Raw genomic sequence first — 25,195 nt, forward strand, 5'->3', positions numbered from 1 at the left:
TAGGACAAGAGGGCTACAACTGCATGATCGCCGTAGGCCAAGAGGGCTACAACTGCATGATTGCCGTAGGCCAAGAGGGCTACAACTGCATGATTGCCGTAGGCCAAGAGGGCTACAACTGCATGATTGCCGTAGGCCAAGAGGGCTACAACTGCATGATTGCCATAGGCCAAGAGGGCTACAACTGCATGATTGCCGTAGGCCAAGAGAGCTACAACTACATGATTGCCGTAGGCCAAGAGAGCTACAACTGCAGAGACTGCTGCTTTTGTCATCAACACAGACGCAACCAACGACTGCCTCTTCCTCTGGGACCTCAACTTTCAACTGGAAGATCCCAATGACACCAACACAACCAATCTACTTTAGAGCATTGAAATACGCTCTCTCCCTACTGGTCACGGACCCCTTGCACATCACCTGACACACTCTTGACCCCATATTCTCAGCCAGCGACAGAATCCGGTACACCCATAGCACCGAAATCACCTGGTCTGACATTGTCCACTCCCACATCACAACCAGCCCACCACACCCGCCACCCCCCAAATCCCCCTACAGGAGGTGGAGAAAAGTAAACCACTCCCATATCACAACCAGCCCCACCACACCCGCCACCCCCCCAAATCCCCCTACAGGAGCTGGAGAAAAGTAACCGAAGACCTCTGGACGAGCACCCTCAGCACCTCACCTCCTGACGCCACCACCAACTCAAGGGGAAAGTAAAAAACTTCAACGCATCGATCAACAAATGCGTTGACAAAGTCACACCCCTTAAACCCACCAATACTAGCAGATCCTCTAAACATCACAGCTGGTTCCCACCAGAGCTCAAATCCCACAGGCGCACCAGTGCATGAAAGGGTCTGGCACTCCAGCAAAACAAACAATGACCGTTCTAACTTCAAACTATCCCTCAATGAGTACCACAAGCAACTCAAAACAGTCAGGAAAAATGCCCTGGACTACCGCCTGGACGCCAGCTCCAACCACAGCAAGGAACTATTCTACATCATCTGGGAATTTTCTAACCTCACAGCCACCAAGAACACCATCACCTCCTCAGTAGTTCTGGCATAGTCTCACCAACTTCTTCTACTGGAAAATCACAACCATCTATGAAAACTTTGACCTCCAACCCCCTGCAACTAAAATTCAACAGACTCCTAAATACATTAAAGTGAAGGATACAAGTAATAGGTAAACGCTCCATGGGAGGGTGCAAGACACGAGATGGAGGGACAAATGAAGATTAACCACCTGGAAGCAACAATCTAATTAACAAATCAAAAGCAATGGGCGGGCTGTAAGCCCCCAGAGTGAATACAGCATGCCTCACAGATACAGCGCATGCGTTGCCTAGGCGATACCCGAAAAGACTGCAACTGGTTGTGGGCTTAAAAGCTGCGCCCCTGCTTGATCTATGCAAATACCTGAATTCAAATGAGGAGAAACCAGAGGTGGAGATGCAATCTAGGAGGAAGCAGTCGTAGGCGCGCAGAGGGGGCGGCACCTTGAAGAACTGCACTCAAAGACACAGACTTCTGAGATTGTGTTGCATTTAGTACAGCTGTCGCATTAAAGTACATTTGTTGGAAAGGCGTTCGCCGGAGGGGGGGTTCGATACACGTCTTGCCCACCCCTTTGACCCACCTCTCCCAAGTAGGCCGAACCAGGCGCGCACACCCTGAGCTTACACTACGAACAGAGTGACACCACACGTATTCTTCGTAGGACGATAGGTTCTTTTATCGAAGGTTTCAAGGGATCTTTATGATCCAAGGTGTAAGTAGTACATCAGCGGCACAAGAGACTACAAATCGGTGGTAGGGGAATGGGGGTAGCGGGACAGTCTTTGAAGGCAGTGTCTCTGCAAAGTACCCTGCGGATAGCTCACAATCCTCGAGCTGGAGGGTGTTGTTTCTCTGGGCGATCTCTTGCCAATTCGTCCTCGAGGGGAGAGCCGCGAGTCACTCAGCAGGCACAGGTAGTCGGAGTTCGGGAGCCGCGATCTCGTCAGCAGGGCTCAGGTGGTTCGAGGGTCGGGGCCGCGAGTCACTCAGCAGGCCCAGGTGGTTCGGAGTTCGGGAGCCGCGATCTCGTCAGCAGGGCTCAGATGGTTCAATGGCTGGGGGACGCGAGTCACTCAGCAGGCCCAGGTGGTTCGGTATTCGGGAGCCGCGACAGCGTCAGCAGGCTTCAATGGTTCCAGGTCTTCTCCGCCATTCGTTCCTCCGGCACCCCTTATTATACTCCCCCTGCCCTTTGAAGTCCGGAGTCCTCGCAGAGAGGGGCCATGGGTGACTGAGGGGGTTCGGCGGGATTTCCTGCCGCTCGTTTCTTTGGTCTTTTCAGGTGGGTCTGGGAGGGACCCCAGACGCTCGGCAGGCGAAGCTCCTGCTCCCCAGGGGCCTGGTGGCCGATCGAGTCCTCCCGGGGGAAGGCGACCCGAGGTGTGACTGGGCTGGCGCCTCTTGGTCTGGCTCGGGGGTTCCTGCTCCCTCGGTCGGACATGCGTGGTAGGGTGTCGAGTCTGTCGGGGGCTCTGGCCGGCCCTCGGGTCTGTGTGGCTGGGGCGGCCGGAGTCGGAGATGCCGTGTCTTGGGGGTGGTTGCAGGTTGGCTGGATGATCGGGAGGGCATACGCCGTGAGGCCGGTCTCACAACATTCTTTCATGAAAAGACAAGGACTGGGCTGGAGATTGAAATGATTGTGGCGGGTGGCTGGTTGTTGAGTTCTGAGCTCCTGCACCTCACACTACCGCCTGAGAAGCAGCGACTGCATCACAACCGCTGAGTCGCATGCCGAAGGGGTTATACTTGGTCCAGTTCTCAGGGCCCCAGTACGACAGACCCAGGACCTCGGTGGCAAATGGCTTCAACCCCCGTGGTTGAGTCCCAGTATCCACGACTGCCCCAAGGCCTCCACGAAAGGGGATGACAAACACGCCAATGAGTTAAAAGTAAAGTATGCTTCAGCAACTGTTTCGCAATCTGTTTTCCGCGTGGCTTCCTCTTTAGGACGCACGTCCCTGGCACACAGCGCTGTTCTACGATCCTCTTTTGTGGTCAGGCTTCAGGTTGAAAGGCGGAGACTTTCCGCCTGGGTACACCAGGACTTGTTTATTCTTTAACTTTACAGGCATTTCGACAGCCAACATTTTTCAGATTGTAAGAGCATGCCAACACATTGCACTGGCCTCTCTCCCCTAAGAGCGACTGAGTGGCAGAGAAGGAGACATTCCTTCCAGATCTTTGTATAGTGCCAATATGCCTGCACCAGCCGCTTCAGGGCGCTTTAAATACACAGAAAACAATATAGGAAATAAGAGAAGATCAAATTCAGAGAATTCGGAAAGGTTTGGAATTGCACATGTTGAAGGCGGAAGTTCATTTCATTTGAGCGACAACGGGTCTGCAAGTTGCCCCTTCAGCTGCTGGTAATGCTGAGTCACCCAAGGGGTATATTCGAGTTAACCCAGGGCTGGAGCCAGGGCTTCATTTGAGGTGGTGCCCACCGGCACGCTTCCTGGGACCAGCACTTCTTTAATCATCAGACTTTGGCCCAGAGCAAGAGAGAGAAAGGGGGAAGGATGAAGAAGAGAAAGATGTAAAACCGAGACAACTGCAGAAAAGAGGGACGGAAAAGACCCCAATGGAGAGAGATGGACAGACAGGGAGCGTCTGGCGGTGGATGGACGCGACAAAAGGTGGAGTCCAGATGAGCACCCCTGGAACTCAGCTTCTCTACCTCCGATGGCGCCGGCAGCGGGCATCCGAGCAAACCTTTGGGCCCGCCACTTATTCTTTTATAAATTAAGCACTGGACCCTGGGAAAGTAATTGCCTGAGCTCCAGACAAGAGCAGGAGCCCAAGAGGTTCTAGAAAAAGAACAGCGTTTCTTCATTCCGCGAGTCCCCGATCCTAAACAGAACGACCTCTTCAGTTCAGCAGTAGAGAGCGGCCCCAGACCCGGGAGAAGCTCAGTGTCCAAGCACCTGAAGGATACCAGCCCAAATCCTGGCAGGTCCGCCCTTTCATCATTACAAGGCTGATAACATACAGGCCGCAGAGCGGATTAATATGAGATAACGGAGCATACGGTGTCCCGGCTTCTAAGCACCCCCGCAGGCCTGTGTAGAGAGCCACCCGGGCACTCTACTACATTGTTGCAGTTTGGCACGTTGCACGCACTCCTCGGGGCGGGCTCGACCCGAGGGGATAAATAAACGGCCGGAGACCGTTCGGGGTCTTCCGGCCACGAGAATGCAAGCAGTGGTCTTTGTGTATATCATTGCAGCGCTGCTGTGGCCTATATATTGCCAGGCCCCGCCGCGCTACAGCCTGTAGATGGCACAGGTTACAGGCACCGCTTCCTGTGGGGAACCGGTGCCTGCTCCCAGTTATATAAACCTTTGAGTGTACGAGGCCCCGCCCACAGCAGCCCTCTTAGAAAGTACTGGGAGGGAGTCCAGGCTGAAGACGTTTATAGTCCCATAATTTTATGGTTTAGGAAACAGAATGTTTCTATCAAAACCGGAAGAGTGTGCGAATAAACCAGAGAGCAATGCTGGGGGTTAAAATCGGTCTAATACCAAACCACAAAACGCGTGGGCGCAGAGAGGGGCTTTCTTTCGTGTTTAACTCTTGATAATTATAATTCGGATTCCGACATTTCCAAACACACAATACTGCAGATAAATACAGAATCCAATCAAGGGGTTTGGGGGGACAAGCCCATCAGGTTCCATGCCACAACACAAGGTGACTTTCACCAACTCCTCTTTTTCCAACAAACGGTTCCACGCTTGCGGGGATTTTCAGTGTCACGTGACCCATAGTATAGGGCTAAAAGTCCTCGAGCTCTTTAGCCATTGCCTGGAACCCAGATGTGCCAGAAGGAAAAGGAAAACTGCGAGTCCAGGGCAAGTCCACCAGACTCACCATACAGGCCATTCCATCCTCAGAAGCTGGACCCGCGTCCACCGAGGAGTCAATCAGTCAAATAAACTTTATTCGGTTTTACATCAGAAAACCATAAATGTTACACAAATACAGGTGCATGAAAACAATGATACATTAAAACAGGCTTAAAAAGTCAGACCCTCTACACAGTTTATAAGTAAAACTCCAATACCCAGCCACCCAAAATTATTCGGAGCCTTAAAGTGCAATGTGCCAGGAAAGCATAACTTCCTATTATATTTACTTAATGGCGCAACCTAGATCAACTAAGCTAATAGATCATACCTAGATCCTCCATTGTCTACACATCCATACAGGCCCTGGATTTCACAGAAGCTTTTAAAAACCCCACTATAAAACGAATGCAGTCCTCTTTCAGCAGTTGAAGATACATAAGGGCAGGACGGGCCTGTCTAAAATTCATTCTTTTTAAAATGGGAACCAGAAAATACCGTCGAGGGGTTTCATACAACTTACATAAAAACATAAAATGCAGCAGCTCCTGCGGCGACTGTCCGTCGCAGCCGCAGGGAGCGAGCACTTGACCTCTGCTGTATCCCTTAGGCCTGGCTAGCAGGAGGCAAAAAAAGGTTCATCCGAAACCTGGTTAATAAAAACCTCTTGTGTGTTGATAGAAACCCCATAAGATAAGGTTCCGCTGTCCAGGTCATTTTGAGCATTAAAAACATACGAACACTTGGTTTCAGCCTCTCCTGTGCCTCCCTTTCCAATTTCTTGGAGGTTAAGAAGGCTACCCTAAAAATGTCCACGTCCTTCTTAACAATGGATTCAGGCTTACAAAATAAATCTGCGCGGCCCTACCCCTTCCAGGCTGCTTTTAATGTGTTTAAGCCAAGGAATTCGAGATGCCTTATTGAGAGACATACACTCTCTTAAAATTAAATGGTTAAGAGTTAAATCTTTGTTCAGCCAGCACCTCACCCAAAACACCAGGGGGCGCAGCGCGAGGACATCACTTAGAGAGGGAACCCCCAGTTCCTCATGGACCGCTAGGTTAGAGGTTCTGCGCGGAACACACCATAGGCGCTTCAGAAAGTCAGTCTGAGTCACCTGGAGGGAATCCGCAGCAATATAACCCCAGATTTCACTACCGTAGCTAGCTATGGCCATGCTTTTGGCTTGATAGACTTTCAACATGGCTCCTGTTGGTTTCTTCCCTATTTTGGTGGCGAAATTAAAAATTGCTGCAGTCACCCGGGCCAGGTCCCCCTTTTTCCTCATAATTAAAGGACCCCATTGTAGTTGGTCATCAAAAAGAACGCCTAAATAGGAAAATACATTGGTGCGGGGGGGTCTTAGCCGGGCCGACACTAAATTGAAAACTTTTTTTAGGTTGTTTCCCCACTTGCATTATGTAAGATTTTGAATTATTTATTGCCAAGTCCCGATCAGTCATAAATCTAGAAAATGCTGTTAAGAGATTGCAAACCTAATGCGGTCCTAGATATAAGGACGGCATCGTCCGCATATAGCAGGACGGGAATGCCACGCCGCCCTACACATGGATAGTCAACCCCGGTGGCTCTTAGTGCAGTATGCAAATCATTGATGTAAAGATTAAACAAAAATGGAGCCAAGATGCATCCTTGGCGTACTCCCCTCTTTGTCTCAAGGTCCCTAGTGACCCGAAGGTCCTGAGAAAACCCGACATTAGCCTTGGTTGATTTATGCAGGTCCTCTAAGAAATGAACAATTCTGTTATCCACCCCTATTGCCCTCATGGACTGCCACAATTTAACCCTATTGACGCAATCAAATGCGGAGGACAACTCCATGAAGGCAAGGTAGATAGTACAGGGGCGGGCGACAGTATATTTGCTCAGTAACATGGATAAATTAAGACACTGAGCAACGGTCGAACGTCCCGGCCGGAATCCAAACTGGACATCCGACAGGATCTTGTGCTCCTCCACCCAAGTGGATAATCTCTGCAAGAGATTACGTCCAACAACCGTGACCACTGAGTCAATGAGGGAGATTGGCCTGTAACATTGGGTACTATTCCTGTCACCCTTCTTAAAAGAGGTACTATGGTGGAAGAGACCCAAGACTGAGGACAGCCATTCCTAGCCGCTGCGTTAAACACAGCCTCCAGTACCGGGGCCCAGAACGGAGGGTCGGACTTAAATAGGACCGGAGGAATACCATCTGGGCCCGGTGCTTTTTTTAATGGATAGCCCAGCAATACCAGCCATAACCTCACCCTTTTCAAAGATTATTACAGGGACATTTGTATCCCGACCTTCTTGGCAAATATGCTCTGTGGGGCTATCGAACATAGGTTTAAAGTGGAGCACCCATTCCTCCTCAGTGATGTGTGAATCTAAGGCCCCCCCCACTTCCTGGTCAAAAAGGGGGCGATTCACAATGTTCCAGGACATAGAGCTGTTCCTGAGAGTGCTTCAGTCAATCAGCTCCCTCCACGCCTCCTCCGTCGGGGCACCCTTCCGTCTGGCCAGGGCTGACATTCTTTACGGCAAGCACGTACCTCGGTTTGTATTCTTGGTTTGGCTGACAGAGCGTCCCTCAGCTTTTTTTGCCGCCTTAGAGCAATGACAGTCAAACCATCTGGGGCCGACGATAGCCGTTCTGCCAGTCGGGACACTTAAGATTTCACCAACTTTACGTGCTATTGATGCATATGCGCCAATAATCTCATTAGGAGAAGAGCCTGCAGCAGTGCATAATGCTAACTCGGGGGCACAAGATACATTTACTTCACTATAGAATTTATCTGGGGAAATCTGAGACCATTTAAGTCGTCGCTTGTCGGTCTAAGGGCACCCCTGGTTGATACATAACCAATTTGTGCCGATAATGGACCCAACATGTGAACACATAGTGGGTTATGGTCACTATATTCGCTCTCCATAATATTAAAACCATGGAATAAAGATTGTAGGGAAGAGGAGATTAAAATAAAGTCTATAAACGATCCCCTACCACGCCCTTTAAAAGTTGGCACAGAAAATATGGTGTGCGGGGCAGTTAAGATCATCAAGGCCAACATGTCCAGTTCATTTATCTAATTATTCAGCAGTGCCCCCTGGGCATGGTGTTCAAAATTAAATCCCTTCATGCGGGGGCATCCCAACTCTGAAATACAGGATAGCATTGGGTTTCCACAAGGATATATGTTAAAATCGCCAGAAACCATGATATTATGTAGGATAGGACCAAACGACTGTCTGATAAAAGCGCCAAGAGTGGTAATATTACAAGCACCATAAGGGCAGGCCACAGAATTGTAAAAGTTAAGAAGGCCCCGTCTAATGTCCCCCTTTTTGGATGTCAATGCCAGTATTCCTGGGTTTGTGGTTGACACAACCTGAATCTGGCAATCGACAGCCACAGATATGTATACGGCTAGACCACCCTTGGGTCTTCCACTCACTGAAGGAGTAGCTGGAACAAAAAAAACCTTCTAGCCTTCCAAAAATAGACCGCAATCCACCGACCAGGTCTCTTGAAAGGGAGGAGGAACCAGTGCGAGCTGGAATATCAGCACTACTGGGCATATTGTTGTTGGAGTGACTCTTATCTGACATCTCTCTATTTGCAACAGAGCTGGCAGATGGGCCTACCCCCGTACCTGTTCCCCTATTAACTACATGATCTGTACTGTTCTTCGAACTAACTGCCAGTGTAGCCGGCGGTTTGCAGCTAACCGTCCCCTCTAGTTTTAATAATCTGGCTTCTACTGAGCTTATTTTATGCAAAATAGGATCCAATACGTGTTAGACCCGGCCCTCGTAACATAGTCAGACCTGACCCCTGCACCTCATACCAGCCCCGAGCCCCTGGCCTGGCCGATCCTTCCCACCAGAACACACACACCCGACCCGGACTTCCCCCGTCCGTAGGCCTTCCCCCTTCAGCCACCCCGGGCCCGCGTGCCCACTTCATGCACCAAGATGGCTGCCCGGCCCCAGCGCGACCCTAGCCTACAGGCGCCACTCCGGCTGGAGGACATTGCGCTCCCCTTGGGATGAGAAAGGGAGGAGCAGTTTCCATCACACCTCTGCGCTTCCCTGGGAAGGTGGGTTTCGATCGACCCGCCGGCCTCCCAGAGGGCTGGCTCCACGCCTGCTGGGTGTCTGGGGCTCCTCCCGACCCGGCCCTGAAAGGATCAAAGGACAATGGCAGGAAACCCCCAACAAGCGACCCCCAGGTGACAAGACCCCTGCCTGCACAGACTCCGGACATCAAAGAGGAGTCGCCCTATAACAAGGGGTGCCCTGGGACTGTCCGGCAGATTCGCCTTGGAAACACCTGAGCCCTGCTGAGTGACTCGCGGCTCCCTGAAGATCGTACGACCTCCGAACTTGTGCTTGAGCCCTGCTGAGTGACTCGCGGCTCCCTGAAGATCGTAAGACCTTCGAACTTGTGCTTGAGCCCTGCTGAGTGACTCGCGGCTCCCTGAAAATCGTAAGACCTCCGAACTTGTGCTTGAGCCCTGCTGAGTGACTCGCGGCTCCCTGAAGATCGTAAGACCTCCGAACTTGTACTCGAGCCTGCTGAGTATCTCGCAGCGCCCCCAGACTCCCTTGGTCCCGCCGGACCCCACGACGACAAGCGCATCCCCCAGCTCGAGGATTGTGAGCTGTGCGCCGGATACGCTCCTGCATTTGATCCATTCCCCCCAAAGACTGTCCCGCTACCTCCTAAACCCCCTCCAAGACTTTGTGAGCCCACGCTCTACTTGTATATATATTGCCTTGCTGATCATAAAGATCTTACCACTCCAACCTGATAAAGATTTGCTCGTAAGAACTCTCGGTGTGGTGTCTCTTTGTCGTGTGGTGCCGAGTGTACGATCCTAGATACGAGATTCCTCCCCTGAGGAGTCTCCCGCCAGTGCCCGGCTACGATACCTCGAGGGTTGGTCTCAGGACAGTCAGGGCCCCCTCCGGGCCCCTCTGGGCCCCTCTGAGGTCGCCTTCTAACAGTTGACATCATGGTTTCGAGCCTGCCCCAGAAGTTGCCCTCCTGTGTGCTATCGGCGAGCTGTCCTATCGCCATCTGGATCGTAGGGGTAAATGTAAATGTAAATGTAAATGTCAAGGTACTTATAGAGCGCACTGTCACCAGACGGACACCTTGCAGTGTCGCCTTTGCGGTTTCCTGGCGCTGATACTCATACCGCTGTGGAACCCCTCCTGGCTTTCCCTGTGAAGTGTCCACTCCTGGGCACCCCCAGGGTGAAGCCAGGCATCCTTAGCGCTGTTGGGGCCGGTGTGGAGGCTAAGCAAGCTATTGCCCAGAGTTGCAGCGTGTGGCCCGTGATTAGAATAGGCACCGAGGCGAGAATAGACAGGTCCGAGGAAATTGAGCCCGAGCCCCGCCGAGGCGGGAATCGAACTCTGGTCCCTGGCCAGAACTCTGCTTCAGGGTCTGCCGCTCTAACCATTGGAATCATTTACAGAGATAACAGGTAATGTTTTCTTTCCAGTTGTTCTCTGAGCAGGTTTGCTTTGTTTCACTAATCCTCGACTTTTCCTTTATTTGGAGGGGGGATTCATTAATACGAACTGGCCTTAGTTTAGCTTTCTGCCCTCTGGTCATAACTTTAGGTTTAACAGGGCTGGATTCTTGGTCAGAAAATGAACAGGAGACAATATTGGTCACTAGATCTGAAACAACGTGTGGGGACGGACTAATCCGGGATGGGGATACTTCATAGGATTCATGAATTACGGGAGTTAAAGAAAGTCTGCTCTCGAGGGTAGGAGCTCAAGAGATAGCCTTTGTTCAGTAAGTTTTATCTCATTAATGAGGGCTGATTCTGCCCTCAATAAAAAGGCGTCTAGGGCTCCAGCTACACTTTTGCCTATACTGGGCTTACGCTTACTCATGTTAACTGTATATACACGCACGCCGTTCTATTATCAATTCCCTGTTCAAATACTTCACAGCTTACAGGTCAAGGTTCAAGGTGCAATCAATACAATACTAGGTCACAGCCCATAAAATGCCAAGTATTTCAAACTATCAAAAATCCTCGCTTTATCAGAAAAAAGTGCAACGTGCATCTAGGTTTTTAGCAGCAATAACAATAAGGGCGTTTGGACAAAGTAATGTCACTACAGTGCAGCGTGCGTGCGGTACAGTGCCCTAATTAGTATAAGGCTGGACCCGGGAAATCCCATTGAATCAAGTTCAATAAAACCTTTAGTCGCGCCCGGTCCGGTTTGGCCGCAGCACATGCGGGTTTTACTGGTAGCGTTAACGTGCAGTCGCTCAAGCAGGTGCAGATGATAGAGACGGCAAAGAAGGGAGCTCACAGCACCCGTTATGCGACTCCTTATGCACAGCAAGATCCCAGGGCCTGGGGTGAAAGGGGGTATGGCCCTACCCTGCCTCTTCCTGGCAATGACGGGCCCGCCCTTGGCCCGGGCGCTGCAGGAGTGCAGCGGCGCTTTTCAGGGCGCTGCAGGCGCAGGGTTAACGCTCCTTCCTCGCGCCGTCCAGAGGCTGCTGGAAGATGTAGGCCGTTTCCCTCACAGAGGTAGGGGTTAATGTAGAGCCGTTCCCCTCACGGCGGTGAAGTGGCCAGCCAGGCCGTTCCCCTCACGGCAGGTGAAGAGCTCCTGTAAGCGCGTCCGGCGCTGCGCGAGTGCAGCAGCCCTTTTCAGGGCGCTGCGGGCGCAGGGAAGACGCTCCTTCCTCGCGCCGTGCAGAGGCTGCTGGATGATGTAGGCTGTTTCCCTCACGGCGGTAGGGGTTAATGCAGAGCCGTTCCCCTCACGGCAGGTGAAGAGCTCCTGTAAGCGCGTCCCAAGGAGTCACTCAGTGACCCTCCTTCTTCCTACGGCTGCATCTGAGTCAAGATTCAGCATCTACCCCTTGAAGGGCAAGTCCTGTCCATGCCCTTGTTCCAAAGCGTGCCAACCAAGAACTCGAACCCCAGCCCGTCATCTGCACCTACAAAGGCCCCAGAGGTCCTTCATCAAGAAAAGAGTGGATGGTGGAGCACGGCTCGTGGCGCACCCAGAGGTCCTTCATCTAGAACAGAGTGGATGGTGGATCATGGCTCGGGGGAGTGCACCCAGAGGTCCTTTATCTAGAACGGAGTGGATGGTGGATCACGGCTCGTGTGAGCGCACCCAGAGCACCTTCATCTAGAACAGAGTGGATGGTCCTCAGAGTCACGAGCGTTTAGCGTGGATCATGGCTCGTGACTCGAGTGAGTGCTCTCAGCGGTCCTTCATCTGGGCCAGAGTGGATGGTCCTCTGGTGACCGCAGACGGCAGCGAGTTGCCCAGATTGTCGTGAAACAGCAATATGCTGAGAACCATCACCAGAGCTTTCATCTCATTGGGAGACCAAATGTGAGTCCTGTGCCCTTCGATGCCCTAGAGACCCTCTTATTGACCCCAGCTGCTGCTCAGAAGTGCCACAAATAGTGAATAAGGGATATTTCAGCTGTAGGTCAGAGCTCAAGGGCTTGTTCCCAGAGCAGGGAGGTGACACCTTCGAGAAGCAGGAGGCAGGGACAGGTTTGGTGGCAGGGAAGGGTGTGACCCAACAGCGAGTGAAACTTCACACAAGGCGTGTGTCAAACAAGTAAATACCCTCTCAGAGGGAACAGAGAGCAAGAGTCCGTCATTCACTCAATGCCGCGTCACCCAGAAACTGGTGCGTTTGCCATAAAACTCAGAAGGAGCCCTGGTGCCCTTGGACACATTGAGTGGGGGCTTCTCCAATGGGGAGCCTTGTCATGTGGCTGGCAGGCCTTTTATAGGACATCTCGTTGGGACTTTGGCAAATCTTCCACGAGAGATAAAGGAGGCCATGCCTTGGTGGAGCGCCTTGAGGCAGACTTCTGAGCACCTGAGATTTGCTCAGGTTCACGCACTTGGCAGAAAGCGGAACCGAAGGCCTGTTTTTATCTTTGAACGTTTTACTTTGAGGCATCACTGGTGCCAACATTGGACTATTCTAGTGATGTGGGAGCACAACGCACACAGTCCCCGAGCACGTGCAGGACTTTAAGTGGTAGCTATACTCTAGGTCTGCACAACAACCCTACTTGAAGGTACTGAAGCCCCCACTGTTGCTTCTCAGTCCAGACTTCGTAGAGAAGGCCAGAGATTGTGGAGCGGTCAGATCTTCATATGGGAGGGTAGACCGCAGGATTCACCTCCGGTATCTCCTACAGGGATAGAAGGTAGACTCTGCGTGCCAGGCTTGGGGCGGTGCAAGTCGAGCACAGCTACACCCTCGAGGCAGCAGTGAGTTCCATGGAGACCCATCAATGCCCCGAGTAGAGGTTCCGACGAGAGGGTGTGGAGGAGACCCGGGCCTTCTAGGTAGACCCCGAAGGGCTCGATGGTGCAGAGGAGCAGCGAGCCCACCTCTCTGCGTGTCTCGCTGTGTGAGAGGGTCTCCCTGTGCATCAGAGGATTGTCAGAAGGCGTGAGGTCTCCGCCGGCTCTAGGCGTTGCTGCGGACCTGGGACTTGCATGGTGTCCGCCCCAGTATGTCAGATGGTGGGTGGTCCGTGCATTGAATGAACGGACGCTCCTGGATGGACCATGCCACCTGGAGCGCTTCCTCCTGTTCCAGACAACTCTGCACATGAACCTTCCGGAGGGACTGACCAAAGCGCGATGTGGTCTCACTTCTTCTGAGTGGGCACCGGCCTTGGTGGGTGAGGCTGTGGGCTGGAGAGCCCCTCAGGGCTCCTCTTGGACCAGCGGGTGGGACCCACATGGCAAGATCCCAGCTGTGCTGTCCGTCAAGGAAAGGCAGAACCTTGGAGGTAGGACCTGTGCAAGGGGGGCAGGGGGGGCACATGGCAAGATCCCAGCTGTGCTGTCCGTCAAGGAAAGACAGAACCTTGGAGGTAGGACCTGTGCAAGGGGGGCGGGGGGGGGGGCATATGGCAAGAACCCAGCTGTACTGTCCATCGAGGAAAGACAGTACCTTGGAGGTAGGACCCGCGCGTGGGGAGCAAGAGCAGTCGGACAAAGCGCCTATGGCGGATACATATAGCTCCTGGCGCTCCATTGCACCCAGCTTCCTTCCCTTCTAGGCTGGGCCGTGTCCACTGTCGGAGGGTTGGCCAGCTTCCTGACCCACGTCCCTCTCATCACCAGCACTGGGTTAGGACCACCGACGCACAGACCTGATCCGGGGACTGACACCCCTCAGGGGGAGGGGTGGACTGGGGTCGTTTCTTGCCTTGTGCGCCAGGCACAGGTGGGCTGAGGCGTCATGCGCGTGGGTACACCAGGCGCCGCGGCTCACGTCACTCAAGGAGCTGCGATATGGGACACTGAAAAACCTACACGAGTGTCATGGCTGGAATAAAGATAAAAAAATAGTCTCTGAAATAAGGCGATTATGTTTCTTTGCCAACAACCCCATCGCACCGCTCCCTCAATACACTCGGGTTTTGTTTGTTGGGTGTAGCTGGCGGTTTTGCCCCCATGTGTGTCCGGTGGTGGGGGCCTCCGATGTCCCATGCGTGCCCTGGAGAGAGGCCCCTCTGATGCCCCATGTGTGCTCGGGAGGTGCCCCTCTGCTCGGGAGGGGGCTCTCTGATGTCCCATGTGGGCTCTGGATGGGGGCCTCCGATGCCCCATGTGTGTCCGGTGGTGGGGGCCACCGATGCCCCATGTATGCCCTGGGGAGAAGCCCCTCCGATGCCCCATGTGTGCTCGGGAGGGGGGCCTCTGATGCCCTATGTGTGTCCTGTGGTGGGGGCCTCTGATGCCCCATGTGTGCCCTGGGGTGGGGCCCTTCCGATGCCCCACATGTGCTCGGGAGGGGGGGGCTCCACTGCCCCATGTGTGTCCGGGGGGTGGGGGGGGGGCTCTGATGCCCCATGTGTGCCCTGGGGAGAGGCCCCTCCGATGCCCCATGTGCCCAAGACGCACCTCCCCCGCTGATTCACCGGGTCAAAGTCCTCAAACTCCAAACACGGCCGCTGCAGGCTCCGGTTCCCGTCCCGGGGCTCGTAAATTCCACCAACATTTCTTTCCCAGAGAAACAAACCAGGTCTGAAACTACAGCTCAATTACTGGGCAGAGTTTCATCCAATTTGGAAAAGCAAACAGACGAGTGGCCTCGGAGCACGTGACCTGTGGGGGAGTTCAGTCAGACATCTCTGCGAGCAGGGAGCGAAAAGGGGGTGCAGTGCTCCCCCCCCCACCCCCCCCCCAGAGGTGCGGTGCCCCCATCGGAACACGAGGCCCCCTCCAACGTCCGAAGACCTTGGTGAACCGGTCCCCGGTCACGGGGGCTGGGGCTGCCTGGTGTTTGTTGGATACGGTTTCTGGCTTCGGATATATTCCTCAAACAAGGCAAAGTTCATTGGAACAACAAGGCGGTTCTTGTAAGGGACACAGTGTGCTGCGCAGCGGGACGGAGGGTCCGGCCCTCCCCCGGAGCACGTATCCATCACTCTGCCAGGGGTTCATCTGGGGGGGGGGGCAGCCCCCAGACCTGCGCCTGGCTCCGGCTCCTTGGAAGGGACTCAAGTGGCCCAGGGGACCCTCGACAGAGCGGCTTTTCATGCGTCGGAGCGGCCGCGCTGTGGTTTCCAGGGATAGAAACGTCTTTTCCAAGAATCTGCCAAGTTCCCCAGTGGAGGAGGGGGGGGGGGGGGGGGGGGGGAGGGGCATTAATTGAACAAGAGGTGATGGGTGGAATTCTTGCAAGAGTCTCAGCCCTGGCATTGGCTCGGGCACATTCCCATCCATCCATCTTACTGCCCCTGCGTCACTCCAGGGGGGAGCTGCCATATGCAAATCAGCCTTGGCCCTGCTCCCATAGGAACAGTCCAGCCGGTAATGTGGGGTCACGTCCCCTCGGAATGGGAACACAACGGTACGCACAGTGGGTGAATGCTGGGGTGGGCGGTTATTGTGCGTGCTTTCTATAGGAGCCAAAATGTCACCTTTGGGTATTATCCGGGCGCTATATGTGAGGGAGGAGTGAAGAGGTCGGATGCATGGAGGAGAGGCACCATGGAATGTGGGGTGATGCTAAGCACTTGCCATCGTGGACAGATAGGCTAGCCAATAGGACTCAGTGGCGGCTAGCCAATAGGACTCAGCTATGGCGGAGGCGCGTCACCCCACTGCTTTTAAGCAGCGAGAAGTAGAAACTAAAAAATGTTTGGCACACCAGTGGCACACCAGTGGCACACCAGTGACACGAGTCCTTCATGTCAGGCCGGTCCCAGAGGGTTCAGCATGGTGAGCAGGTATTGGACAGGGGCGCCCTCATGTGTGGCATCCCCCAGGGCTCAGCACGGACCCCGCTCCTTTAACATACATCTCCAGCCATCGATAACTGCCCCAGCGCGCATGGACTGCCAAGCCTTTAATTATGCGGACGACACTCAGCTCATCCTCAGATTGACAACTCCCATCAGACCTGCTCACAGGTACAAACCATCCTCAGACATACTGTGAATTGGATGACAGACAATTCTTTAAAAGTCAATCCCGACAAAACAGAGGCCCTTGTCATCCCCTCAAAGACCAACCCCTGGAGTGATGTGTTCTGGCCCCAAGAGCTCGGCACCAACCCAACGCCAGTAACGGTCATAAAAAGCCTAGGCGTCAAGATGGATGCCGATCTTTCCATGACCAATCAAGTTGCGACTGTGGTTGGAACCAGCACAGGCTGCGACAGATGTGGAAACGTGCCTCCCTCCTCTCAACCGCAGCGGTACAGATGATCGTATCAGCCACAAGCGTGTCCAGACTGGATTATGGGAACGCCTTATACAGTGGCCTCCCGGAAAAGCTCACCAACAAATTACAGGTGACTGAACAATGCAGCTAGATGGATTTTCAGGCTTCCCAGAAGGACTCGCGCGACCCCTTTGCTGCGCAAGCTACACTGGCTCCCATTAAGCAAAGAGCAACATTCAAGGGCCTCTGCATGGCCCACAAAGCCATTTACGGCCAGGCCCCGGCCTACATTAAGGAGCGCCTTGGGATTTATGTACCAGGCCGAAAACTCCGGTCAACCGAGAGCTGCCTCTTGGCCGCCCCGCGGTTCAAAACTGTATCCAGGGAGGGCAGAGCCCTCTCGGTCCTACTGCCGCAGCTCTGGAATCAACTGCCGGACTGCCTCCGCAAGGAACGCGCACTCCTCCCCTCCAGGAAACGTCTCACAGCGCTCCCGTTCAGGACACAGTCTAATCATCTGGCACACGTGTTTGGCGACTGCCGGTGGTCTGGGCACCCCCTCTAAGCGCCAAGAGACCTGCTGGTGATTATGCGCTATAGAAATAACAGTTACCATAACACAACTGAATTCTTATTTTATGCTTGTACTGCTTAGCAGACGGGCGGGTGGGCGGGCCTGCTCTGCTCTCGGAGGAGGGCAGGGAGGAATGGCTTACCCACTCCCAATTGCACACGTCTGTTTGGCCGGCCCTCTCAGGCCGCCAAAACCAGCCACGCGCACTTTCCCCATTCTCCACACAGGCTGCATTACAGCCTGCGTGGAGAACAACCCAGGCCTCCATTCCCTTGCGGAGCGTCGAACCAAGACACTCCGACCAATCACAATGCTGCATTGCAGCATTGTGATTGGTCAGTGGGGCCTGGCTGTGCTTCCTGTTCCTCGAGTTCAGCGAGGAGAGCAAGAGCAGCGACGCGGGACCCAGCGGCAAGGTTTTTTTTGTTTTTTTTAACCGTGGCTATTATTCAATTGTAGTACCAGCGGGCTTGGGCCTGGGCAAGTGCGCGATGGTGAGCCTGGTCCTCATCTGTGCAGGAAGCGATTGTATATTGGAGAGTCTGCTGGCTGCATCTGTTGCCGCATTATTGCAGTGTATATAGGTGGCCAGTTTGTGGTCTGGAGAGCGCATGTCTAAGGAGAGGGCCTTCCAGAGGTATCTCGCACCTTCAACCCTTTATCTCGAGGTCTACTGAGTCCGACGGTGGACGGGCGATTCGCTTCCTGCTACTGCACGGACAGTCTTGGATTCTAGAGATGAAGTGAGTGACTGACAGGGGAAGAGGCCCCTGGTTGAGCATGGATGTGGCGGGTGACTGCCCACTTCAAGCATTGATCACAGCCCTGGTCAGAGTGAATCTTTAAAGTTACTAAATTAACCGGAGCTCAGTCTCTGGTAGTTATGGCACGGAGCAGGCAGTCGTAACTTGGGGCAATGTGTCAATTATTTATGCAGTACCAAAACAGAAAAAAAGTCAAAACGTAAAAAAAAACAAAAATCCAAGGCTGAATTAGAAAAATAGTTTAAAAAGTAATAAACAAATTTACACCAGACTGACAAAAATCAAATAAGGGGAACTGAAGGGAGACCCCGCCTGCCTGGAGGTGGCCACTGCCACAGTGGGAGACCTCAAACAGTTTGTCACTGCTAGGGGGGGGGGGGGTCAATCAGGCAGGCACTCACTGCACAGACAGTCTGCTGGCGCATGTGCATGGGTCGGAACCGCTCCCTTCACGAGGAATGCTGCAGGTATGTCGAAATACAGGACACCCCTCGCTGGAGGCGTCAACACCTGTGCAAGTAACGTGGCCTGCACGACAGGACATGTACCCACAGTCATTACCATCTCTATGTGCCGACAAGGGTCCGTGACCGGGGGGCAGGGGAGGGGCCTGACGGTTTACCCTGTGCGCACAGTGTCAACCAGAGACTTGCCCGAACAGAGGAGCGTGAGATGTCCATGTTCTGTGCAGGATAGGTCCTCTGTAAGATCAGGTCTTCAACAGAGGAGTGCAAGATGTCTTCACATTCTGTGCAGGACATGTCCTCTGTATGATCAGATCTTCAGAGGAGCGTGAGATGCTTCATGCTCTATGCAGGATATGTCCTCTGTAAGATCAGTGTGAGAAGTTGGCCTGGTATATGCTGTCCACTAGTTATAGTGGGCACCCTGTACCTGTCCAAACAACCCCTTATTGATGATTAGGTTAAAGACAACCTTTATTGAAAGCTATCCTAGTGGTAGCTATGGAGAGCAGCCTTCAGGCTAAGTCTCGAAGGAATGTAAAGCAGCTTGGTTTACTAGTCTATAATCTCTTGACTGGTTAAATGAAAGGATACCACAACATGTATATATATATAAAATATATGTATTTATTACTAAACACACCCCTCTAGTCTCTTTAAGAGATTAGAGGCAAAAGCACATAAGTTACACGTCAAATAATACAGTAAATAAGCACAATATACGTTAGGCCCTTGGGGCGAGCCAAACCATATACTAAGAAAGTGGTACAAGAACCACGACTTAACTAGACACAAGGTCTAGAGTCTGTACAATCGCTGGGACCCCAAGGAACCACCCAAGGTAGTGACACAGGGGACCCCGGGGGCCGTGTGCAGTGTGAGAACACAGCCGCGAGCTCCCGTTAGCTTCTATGGGAAAAGTCGCGGTTAGATTTTTAAAGTTAAAGGACACTTCGAAATGTACTAGGACCAAACCCTCTTGTACTTGGACAGTTCTAGGGTCAACACCCACGGGAGCACCGGAGTATTCGAGTTACCTCACCAAGGGAGGCCGGGTACATAGGTGTCAAATGGTGTCGAGTCGCGTTGTCATTTTCAATGGCAGCTTGCGAAGAAGTGCTGCTGCCGGGAAGATGCAAAGTGTCTGAAGAGAGCCAAGCCTGGATCAGGGATGTGAAGAACCTGAAAGCAGAGGGGACAGAGTCTGGGTCACTTGCCAGTGACCAGGGGCACGATAGACGAATGCCCTCCGATGTCGGGTGTTTTAGTTGCGAAGAGGTGAAGCTTGACTCTGTAGCCACGAGGACCAGGAGGCGTCGACGACAACCAGGAGCTGGATTCATGCTGCCCCACAAAGGATGTAGAGTGCTGCAGTGTTGGTGCCCGGATTGGACACAACAAGCCTTGGCAACAGCAACCAATGCAGAAAGGAGAAAGATGCTTCGGTGCGGACCAGCAAGGTTCTGGGGACTCCCCAAGCAATGGAGAGTCAGGGAACAACTGGAGCAATCAGGTAAGCCCAATTAGAGTTAAAGGTGCCTTCACAGGGACTCACCAGTCGACGGATCAAGGATCGCGACGGGATCGAGAGAAAACACAAAGGGCCAGCTCACGGAACACTCGTGGAGTGTAGGTGGGCAATCTTCAGTGCAATTGCTGCTCGGGGTCAGGGCTACAAGTAACCCAAAGCTCAGCTGCAGGAGTCGTTGGAAAGCCGATGCTTCTGCAAAGTGACGCGGTGTCCAGGGGTTTGGGTTGCATGGTCGCCACGAGGGATACGGGCCTCAGACTTGCTGTGGGCACTGATCAACCTCTAAGACCACAGAAACCCACCTCCTGTGTTGCGAAATTTCTCAGAGTCCGGCGGGAGCTTCGGAGATGCAAACCGGTCAGATGCATTTCCGGTGCCTGCCTTGCAGGGAAGTAACTCCTTTACTCCAAGGGAGATTCTTCAGTCATCTAGTTCAATGTACATTGTCAAAGTTCCAGGATTCAGTATCAGAGTTTCATCCAAGTGTAATATAAAGTCCTGTTGCCAGGGGTTCCTATCTTATACCCAAGGAAGAGGTGGGACAAACTCTAGGGACCCACCTATGGGAGGGTCAGGATAGAGCGGTAGCTAGTTTCGCACCAGAGCAGGTGCTGGTAGCCCCTGCAACTGGTTTGAGCTGGACTATGCACAGGGACACCAAATGTGCCCCCAGTGCAGACATCAAAGCACTCTCAGAGTGCACCCACCCAGCCCCAATACACTAAAGCCTGTCTGGGAGGTGCTGTTACCTCCCTGTGACAGGAAACCTATTGTCTAGCCGTCCCCTGCCGGAGTTTCGTCCAGCAGCAGGAGGGCAGACTTGTATCTGTGGCTGGCAGCACCCATTTTGTGATGCCAGGGCTCTGTTAGCTGGTACCGGGTATACCGGTGCTGTCATGTCTCTCCCTCTAGAGGGGTGGAATCATACCTCCCACACCAGTTACTGGTGTGGGGGTATGATTCCAAGGTGTTTAACACTAAACACAACATGTTTCCGTGCAGCCATCCCAAAGTTAGCATTTACCATTTGGTTATAATGCACTTAAGAGTATATGGTTTGGCTGCATCACAAACAACCCCGGAATAAAGGTTCCGAAGGCTGCAGAGGGGCTCTGCTCATGCATGGGCACCCTCTCACATCAAACCCAGCACCCTGCCTTCAGGATTGGTAAGGCCTGCCATAGGGGTGACTGATAGGTTTATATGTGCAGTGATATGGAGAGATATAGTGAACCTATATCTCAGTAAGGGGTGCATGCACCACCTTACCCAGGCTGCAATAGCAGTTCTGTGGTGTCATTTTGGAAAGCTTCCCAGGGGTGGCATAATACATGCTGCAGCCCCCGGTAGGCCTCTGGGGTACCTATGCCCTGGGTACATAGTATACCATATACTAGGGACTTATAAGGGTCCCCCAGAATCCAATCTGGAGTGTACCTAAAGTACTGGTAATCAATTTAGAGAGGATGCAGCTAGGTTTGGGTCCTGGTTAGCAGGGCCCCAGCCAGACTAAAGTAGAAAAACAGTGCAACATCAGTAACAAGCATTGGCATAGCCAATAGGTCTCGCTTTTGGGACCTTATAAGTATTTAGTTATGCAACTGTTGCATGGCTAAACACTTATAAGGTCCCAAAGGCGAGACCTATTGGCTATGCCAATGCTTGTTTAGGGCTTGTGCCCTGGGTGTAATGGAGACGAGTCGGCGCACGTGAGAGCATAGCCCCCTCTTCATCACAAACCTCAGCTGGCTTCCGAATAATGAATTAGTCGGCTCTGGCTTTCGATGGCATTTGCTAAAGTTTAAGAACTTGAACGCCATTTGCGTTAGTGATTTTGTACAACTCCGGGCAGTTTATTCAAAGACTTTTGAGAGTGAGTGAGAAAAACTTAGGACAGATTTCAGAAGACAGGCTCTTTTTGATGCCAACGAGAAATGTCAGCTGCACGACAGGAGAACTTTAAGGCGGCCGCGAACCATGTTCCGAAAAGAGAGGAGGGAGATGCGAGCAGAGCATATGGTGTGCACTTCGCAGCCGCTTTAATGTTCTCAGTGGCCGCGCGGCTCACTGAGAACATCAAAGCGGCCGTGAAAGTGATCACGCAGGTAGACAAATGGTGCACGCGTCCGGCGCACATGCACTGTAGCTAGAGGCCTGAAAAGCCACTAGTTTGCACTTCCAAATCCCGCTTACTAAAACTCTCGCCAGAACAGCGCTAAAGCGCTGGCTCAGGCGAGACCTAAAAAGTGGGGGTAACTATAAGGACCAGATCCTACTCTCCTGCAATCAGGTCTTCAGAGAAGCGTGAGATGCTTCACGTTCTGTGTAACCCTGGGCGTAGTGGGCATGGTGGGGCTACGCAGAGAATCACGGAGTGGGGGAAATCTACGTACACTCCGCGTAGACCCACTACCCGCCGCCTGCCTCTCTCCCGCCCTCTTTTAAATGCCCTTACAATCTTTAAAAGCGTTTTAAAAGTAATTAAAATGACTTACCTGAGCTGCGGCATCCCGGGGCTCCCTCTTCCTGCTTTAAATTGCCGACTTCTTCCTCACAAATGCGCATTTCTCGCGAGAAATGTGTATTCGCAGGCGCCCGCGCAAGCGCATTTGTGAGAAAAGTCAGCGATAAAGCAGGAAGAGGGAGCCCCGGGACGCCGCAGTTCAGGTAAGTCATTTTAATTACTTATAAAACGCTTTTAAAGATTGTGCCAGCTCCCTTCTTCCACTGTGTTGTAGACTCAATGAATGTCCATTGTCCAGACTGGTCCAGAGGACTCATAGGCCATCTCTTCCGGACGTTTTAGGCGGAGCAGAAACGGTCTCTTGAAGCGTCACCTGAGAGTTTGCAGGACTCTGGATTTTGAGGCAAGTTTCTGGACACATGGTGGTCTATGGTTTGTTTGCCCCCTCTTTACCCGTCGTGTCCGCCTCCAGCCCTCTGTTGTCAGAGCTTTGAATGAAGGACCTTGCTCTGTGGGCACCTCTGAGCTGTTGACTGCGGCCCAGAGCTGGCTGCTAGGCGCAGGGTGGAGAGGTTCCCTGTGAGGGACTTTAAGTGCTGGAGTCAGGCCTGCATCCTGGTGGAACCTTTGAGCGGCATGCTGCGGGATCATCTACGTATGAAACCTTCCGAGGGATTAGCCATAGCCACCTCATGACTATTGACCAGGTCTTTGCTCTTAGGAGGGTTGAAAGGTGGCTCGCTGCTGCAGACAGCTGATCTTTGAGAGAACATTACTCTTTCCTCAGACTGGGTGCATTAGAAGTGGGCCACAATAAGGGTTTTGGGGTTCCTGTAGCTCCACCTTTTCACATTTGATGTCACTGACCAGCTAGGTGACTAGTTAAAGCCCGCTGTATTCTGAAAGTCATCTGTTGGAGAGGTCTGTTCCACACCCTGGGAATGCGCTGAAGTGGGTCACACCTGGACTGGTCTCCTTAGCTGCGGGGTCTCCTCGGCTCCGCCTGGTCCGTAGTACACCTTGGTTCACGGTGTTCTGTCCTCAGGTAGATCAGGAGCCCTTGTCTACGAGAGGGAGACGTCTAGGGTGGTAAGTGACCACGAGCTGCCCGGCCGGCACACTGTGGGTGGCCACTACACCGGACGCTCCTCTCCATGCACCGCCTGGTGCACACATCTACAAACTCACATTGTTCCCCCCCCCCCCTGGAATGGGAGTGTGACGCCGAAACACCCTTCATCGCTGAACCGCCTCAAGGCAGAGAATGAGCAGTGATGTTTGGGGTCTCATGGTTAACCTTCTCACGACGTACCCCCAGCCTTAGGAGGGAGGTAATCCTGCCTCGAGAACTAGAGTCGATCTAACGAGACCCTGGGATCTCTGGCTGCCTCATCCAGAAAACAGGCCCTGGACAGCTTCCATAACACGTCTGAATGCGATCAGTCTCACCGCGTGCCATTGGGCCTCGCCTCGGCTGGGGCAGTATTTCGACGCCAGATGTATAATGTTTTTAAGGGATTAGAGGGAATAGCTTACTTGCAAGATGAGATTTTGATTATGGGGCAAACTATGAAGGGACATTCCATTAACACCACATTGCATTCTACAGACCCAGGGCTTTTTTTTGTGTTTTTGATTCTGTAGTGGGGAGTCGCCCCCTGTAGGCCTTCAAACCTCCTCTGGCCCTCTTTTGTGCTTTGAAAACTAGGAAGGAGAAGGCTTCCAGGTTACATGCAGTTATGCAGTTACTTGAAGAGAAAGGTTAGACGCCAGAGTCTTCAAAGTGCAAATTTGCTCTGGGGTCTGGAAGTTAACTGGGACACATGGGGTGTGAGAAGGGGATATTGCCTGAGTTAGTGGAGGCCATTACCAACTCGCAGCCTCCCAAGAACAAGGAGGGGGTTAGGTCTTCTTTAGGTCTTGCAGAGTATTATGGAAAGTTTATACCCAACTTTGTTGAAAGAACTTTCGATATCAGACAGCTCTCAACGAAGGATGCGAGCTTTGAATGGACGGTGAATTACAATTGGCTGCGGAAGCCATAAACGCGGACATTAGCAAAGCCATGGGTTTGAGAAGTCTCTCAGAGTGGTTCGCCACCGATGCGAGCGATAAAGGGTTGGGCGCTGTGCTTTCTCAAATGGAAACTAATGGGAAATAAGTTACTATCACTTGTGCATCAAGACCTCTCACACATTCAGAAGGGTTTTTGTGGGGAAATGAGAAAGAGGTATTAGCATGTGTGTGAATTACTTCAAGAAGCTTGTCTGGGGGACTGAGTTTACCTTAACAACTGACCATAAGCCTCTTGTTAAACTTCTCAACACCAGTTGTTTGACCAAAGCGACGCCACATATCCCTGGAATGTTGGTGCGTCTATTGGATCGTGCATAAGTAGTGGAAGATCTTCCTGGTTTGAAGAACCAGGGTTTTTTTTTTTTTTTTTTTTATTAGAGCTCTTTTGGATTCTACTGAGAATAAGGTTGTTGTATGGAATGGCTCTTGTGTGGTTGATGTGTGTGTGTCTGTGTGATGCCTTTACTAATTAAGAATGGAACGTGCCGGAAGATAAAGACGACCTATCACATTTAGCCAAAAGTAATATCTTACCTTCATTTTCGGGGGGGCGGCGGCGGCTCTGGGGTTGAGAAGTCTTTGGGAGATTGGACATGGGTTCTCGGTTGACAATGTTTGCGAGTTTACCGTATCATCCCACCGGTCACGTTAAGACCGAGAATAATGGACATGAACCATGAAGGCCG

The 25,195-nt window shown here is 52.5% G+C and overlaps 1 protein-coding gene across 2 annotated transcripts in view; it reads right to left on the reverse strand.

The window, feature by feature from the left end:
• The window catches only part of C12H17orf114 (chromosome 12 C17orf114 homolog), a 122,148-nt gene that overhangs the window by 48,300 nt on the left and 48,653 nt on the right, over positions 1–25,195 (reverse strand). The window lies entirely within an intron of this gene.

The sequence above is a fragment of the Triturus cristatus genome, chromosome 12 (assembly GCF_964204655.1).
Source record: "Triturus cristatus chromosome 12, aTriCri1.1, whole genome shotgun sequence".
In the NCBI taxonomy this organism is placed as follows: Eukaryota; Metazoa; Chordata; class Amphibia; order Caudata; family Salamandridae; genus Triturus; species Triturus cristatus.